The sequence below is a fragment of the Asparagus officinalis genome, chromosome 3, assembly GCF_001876935.1.
Source record: "Asparagus officinalis chromosome 3, Aspof.V1, whole genome shotgun sequence".
In the NCBI taxonomy this organism is placed as follows: Eukaryota; Viridiplantae; Streptophyta; class Magnoliopsida; order Asparagales; family Asparagaceae; genus Asparagus; species Asparagus officinalis.
Window position 1 is genome coordinate 52220433 of NC_033796.1, and position 6309 is coordinate 52226741.

Genomic DNA, 6309 nt, shown 5'->3' on the forward strand with positions numbered 1-6309 from the left:
TTAATTCCAAATTTAACCATAATTTCCAACACTATCTAATCTAGTTTTGATGATTAACAAATAATTCCTAACATCGTTTGTTGAGTGGTTGCATTTGTTTTGTTAGGCATTCTACACAAAGATCCTCCACTGGAGGTTGGTTGGACTTGTGCCTACACGATCATTGTGAAACTACCCTAGGAGGGGGGGTGAATAGGATATTTGTTAATCTAATCCGATATTAATGCCAATTTACAACTATTGGCCTCTTTATTTTGATAATGTTTAATAAACAATTTACCACTAATGTTGTTTGTCTAGTATTCGTGTTTTCTTATTAATTTATTGTAGACAAACAATATGTTGAAGGATGGATGGAATTGCGCATTCACGATCATATCCAATGGAGGTTGGCGGAATTGTGGAGTGAAGCCTATGCAATTCATAGTTAAAGATTCAAGTTCAATCTTCATCCTCAAGTGTACCAAGTCAAGCTCAATGAAGATCAAGATCAAGCTTGGGTAATTTAGTTTAGGTTTTTATATTATGTGTGTTTAATACTTTAAGCTCAATTATCTATACACACACATTTATTGGTTTCTTCGTGTGTGTGTGTATATATATATATATATATATATATATATATATATATATATATTCGTTCGTGCATGTTCGTGCATGTTTTACAAAACAGATGCTTTTTCATAAATGGAAAGTGGTATTCAAGAAATTCTTTCTTTGACATGTTTATCTATATGTTTAGAAACTTCTCTCAAAATTTTACTATTTTTGGAGTTGATTTACTGTGCCCAATTGATTTTACAAAATCGCGTATGTCAGCAGTTTTTCAGAAACTGTAAATCTGTGTTCAAATATTTATTTCTCTCAACGGAGAGATGATTTTTCATAAATTCTTTCTCTAACATGTTATTCTACATGTCTAGAACCTTCCCACAAAATTTCATATTTTTTGGAGCTGTTTTACTATTTTTAATTGATTTTACAGAGCTGGATAAATAGTGCTACAGTACCATCGGTCGACCGCGCTACAGTGCGGTCGACCGACGAACTCTCTGGAAAACACCTCTGTTTTCTGATCTTGTTCACGGTGGACCGCGATTTTCCTCGGTCGACCGCTGTAGTTCCAACGGCTCTTTTTAGAGCCGTTGCAGAATGTTTTTTTGGGGTTTTTGGGGTTGGTTTCTTCAAGCCTATATATACCCCTTTGCCATAACTATTAGTATCATCCAAGAGAGTTTCTTAACCAAGTTTAAAAGAGTTTTAACAAGGGTTTTAGTTTGGTTTAAGTATGTTTAAGAAGCTTTTAAGCATTTGGAAGTTTGAGTTTGAGAAATCAATTTCATAAGAGCTTGAGGAGATCATCTATTGGTGTTTGGACATCCAACTATTCTCCCTCTACCTCTTGATCTATTCAGAAGTTTTCTAAACTCTATTTCTAGTTTTTTTATATATTTGATTATCATTGTGTTAAGCTAGAATTATATTGAGTTTAGTTTTAATTTATATCTCATTGTTACACACACCCACTTGAACTTATTGTATTTACATACATTATATATTTGGGTTGGTGAGAGTTGTAATAATTGAGTATGAGCTTTCATTGTGTTCTCATCCATATTAGAGAACAATCATTTATTATAATTGTGCTTATTGTGAGAATCACTTTGTAATACACTTGTACACCAAGAGAAGTATGTGACGAGAGTCGGGGATCATCCCAAGAGGAGTGGCATTGGTTGACGAACCTAGGGAGAGGTTGTATCCGAGCACTTGAGGGAGACACGTCTAGTTCAACACTTGAGAGGGTGTAGAGTGGGATTGCAAGAGTGTTGATTGTAGAGTTTCCGGTAACTAGAAAACCATATTGTGTGGTGTAAACGTTATTCGGATGAACGTAGAAAACCTGCTTGTGATAGTGGAGATCTCCTCGTGGTGAGGAGTGGAGAGGTGAGGAGCGGAGACGTAGGTCAAGTGGTTAGACCGAACTCCGTAATCATATCATTTTGTTTGTGTTTGCATTGGCGTTCTTATTCTTGTTTTCATATCTTATATTGCCTTTGTGTATTGCACTTCATATTGCCCTATCACTTTTATAGTTTGTTTATTTCACCCTTGTGTGATTTATATATCCTTGCATATATATCTCATAGTATATCTCATTGCTAGGATATATTCATTTGTTCATATTGTTTATCCTAGCTCATATATATTGTTGTATTTCATTCTTGCTAGGATAACTTGTTAATTAATTTTAATTGGCATATAATCGGATTAGATTAGCATAAGATCCTAATCCCCCCCCCCCCCTCTAGGGTCTAACAACAACTTATATAACAACTTATATATTGTAAACTCTTGCAAGATGATATTTAATGAGATATGAGCAAGTATATGGAATTAAACTAAGGGCGATATAAACATGAACCAAGATAAACAAGATAGTAGGCAAATAACCAATGCAAATACAAGAAAATGATCACAGAGTTTGATCCTTCCGACCTATGTCTCCGCTACCCACTCCCGGGGAGAATCCACTATCACAATGGGTTTTCGACGTTCACCCAAAACGTTTACACCTCACAATCTCGGTTTTCTAGCTTACCAAAAACTCTCACAATCACTCATAATATAATCACACACTACAATATCAAGTGTTGGTCTCTCACGTACTGCCTCCCTCAAGTATTCAGATTTACAACCTCTCTCTAGGTTTTACCACCGACGCTACTCCTCTTGGTATCGACCACGTCTCAAACCACACACTCCTCTTGGTATACTTGTGTATTATAAAGTGATCTCACAATAAAAACACAAGAAAAATATTTATTCTCTACAATATATGAGAACTTAATGTAAGCCCACACTCAATGTTTCAAACTCATAACCCAATTATACTATGTAAGAAAATACTTAAGCTCAAGTGGGGGTGTGTAAACAATGAGTATCAATAAAATCAAAACTAAACTCAATACAAATTCTTGCTTTGGTCTTTATGCATGAAGATTATATTTTTTATATATTCATTTAGTATCATGCATATTTTATATTTTTTTGTGTATATTATTTTTCATCATAAAAAAGGAGGAGATTGTTAGGTCTCATGGTTATGAACCTACTATCTAATCTAGTTTTGATGATTAACAAATAATTTCTAACATCATTTGCCGAGTGGTTGTATTTATTTTGTTAGGTATTCTACACAAAGATTCTCTTTTGGAAGTTGGTTGGACTTGTGCCTACATAATCATTGGAGGATGGAAGGAAATTGGAGTGAAGCCGTCGCAATTCAAGTCAAATACGAGATCATGCTTCATCCCCTACCAAGCTGAGAATCGTTCAACATCAAGCTCAAATGAAGACTTTTAGCTTGGGTATATTGTTTCTAGTTTAGATCTTATACTTTATGTGTTTATGCTTAAAGCTCAAATATTACACACATACACGTTTTTAGTTTATCGCTTTTAAGTTAAATCAAATAAATATGAAACAAACATACATGCTAGTTTCATATTTATCATATGTATTTGCAAAATAATGTGTTTATATATTAAATACTTGTTTGCACTATTTTATATTTTTTCTCAAGTCTATTAATCTATTAAAAATTGTTTCAAAACTTATTTTTATTGATTTCATCAAAATCAAGTTTTGACGATTTCGTATTATTGAACAGTTTACAAAATAAATGATTTTTCACAAATAGGAAATGAAATTTAATTTTTTTTTGTAACATATTCATTTTCATGTTTATGAACATTTTCCAAAGTTTTATATTTTTTGAAATTTATTTGATATTTTTAAAAGGCTTTTGAAATTAATTTCTGTAAAACAGTTTCTGGAAAATCCATGTATCAGTCATCGGTCGACCGAACATGTTTGACCAGTCGACCGACCAGTAAGGTGCTTTCTATTTTGGGTTTCAGGATTTTTTAGTCGACCGACATACTTGTATCAGTCAACTGAAAGACACCCTTCGGTCGACCAACCTTTGATCTCCGATCGACCGACATTGTAACCATTGCAAGCCAACAGCTAGTTTTCCAGACCCGATTTTTGGGGTTTTTTTTTATCTTTTTCTTGGCTTTGGGCTGTTATATTGAGAACATATAAATACCCCCTCAGCTCTCAACACTTGCTATCATCTAAGAAAAGTTTTTAATTAAGTTTATAAGTTTGTTAAGTGTTTTAGTGTGTTTTTCAAGTGTTTATGTGAAGAGGTTTTCACAAGAGGAAGAGGAGATCATTCTTTTCGTGTTTGGGCTTCAATCTCTCTCACTCTTGATTTTCAGAGAAGTTTTACTAAGCTTAATTTCTAGCTTATTGGTTATCGTTTTCAATAAGCTAGATTTTATATTAAGTTTATTGTTATTATTGCTCTTTGATCACACACAACACCTATTGAGCTTTTAGTATTTCACATTGAGTATTAATTTGGGTTGTGGTGAGTGAATCATTGAGAGTGGGCTTAATTGAGTTCTTATCTTGTATTAGATAACAAACCCTTTTAATTTGAGCTTTCATTGTGAGATCATATTGTAATACACAATGACACCGAGAGAAGTGGTTGGGAGAGACGGGGTCAATTCCAAGAGGAGTGGCGTTGGTAGTAAAGCCTAGGGAGATGTGGTAAATCCAAGAACTTGAGGAAGTTGACACAGGACTTAGAGGGTGTATTGTGTGATTATAATTGTGTGAGTTGTAAAAGTTTTCGGTGAGCTAAAAAACCGATTGTGTAAGTTGTAAACGTTTTCGGTGAACATTGAAAACCAGTTGAGATAGTGAAGATTCTCCTCGAGAGTCAGGAGCGGAGACGTAGGTCGAGGGTAATCATATTGTGTATTTGCGATTGTTATTTGCGTACTATCTCATTTTCATCTTGTGTTCATGTTTATTTCGCCCTTGTTTAATTACATATCATTGCTCATAACTTGTTGAATATCATACTTGCTTGGATAGATTGTTAATTAGTTTTAAATTAGCATTAATATCAGATTAAATTAGCATATACCCTATTCATCCCCTCTATGGTACTTTTACCCTTAACGTTTGAATGTGCACTTTTCAGAGCATTGGTTTTCTAAAATTTTAGCTTAAAACGGGGTTTATGCGATTATGCATAACTTTATTTTTTTTCAAAACTGTTTATGAAAACTAATGTTATGAATCGAAGCATGATGTTTTTCTTGTCGTGTTTTTATAAAAAAACATCATAGTGTTGTGTTTTTAGCTTAAAATATTTTTAAAACATCATGTTAAGTATTTTTGGTCAATACTAGTTTGACTCATTATAACATTAGTATTAAACATATTATTAATATATTATATATTAATTATAATAAATATATTATAAATAAAATGTTATAATATTTAGTTTACATTATTATAGTATTATAAGTATTAAATGTAATGTAATATAATATTGTATAATGTATTATAATATTATATTGTACTTTAATGAGTTAAATTATATTATAATTATTACATATTATTTTCAAATAATTATATATTTAATTATTTGGTATATCAATTTATTATTGTTATATATTATATTAATATTTTTATAATAATATTATTTTCTTATTAATATAATATTATACTATTATTCATATACTATAATATTATTATTAATGTTAATATTATGTTATTACTAGTATGTTATTAACAAATTAATATATTATAAATATTTTAATATTATATAATATATTATAGTTTTTAATATGTTAAGAGTTTATTAATAGTACTTTAATAATATATTAGTATTTATGATATTAATAAATATTATTATATTATGAATATATTATTTTTACATTAACATTTGTTAGAAATAAATTATTTTATTTATTATATAATATATTAATATTTTATATATTATATTATATTTACTATACAGTATATTATTATATCATTATTATATTATTATTTATTATCAATAACTTTTTATTATTTTTATTAGTTTATTTATATTTTATTGTTATTTATTTATTATATAATATATTATTAACATATTAAATATTGGTATTTAATATGTTATTATATTATTATATAAGATATTTTATTTATTGTATTTTTATATTATTTAATAAATATTACTAATATATTAAATTAACTATAATATAGTATAGTATAGTATAATATAATAAGCATGTTGATAATAACTCTATATTAATTACATTTAATATATTACGTTAGATATTATATTAACACCTTCTCAAACTCAAAACCAAAACACCAAACTTAAAACACCTAAAATGTGTTTCGAAATAAGTGTTGTGTTTTTAGTTTGAGGATGATTTAGCTCAAAAACACCAT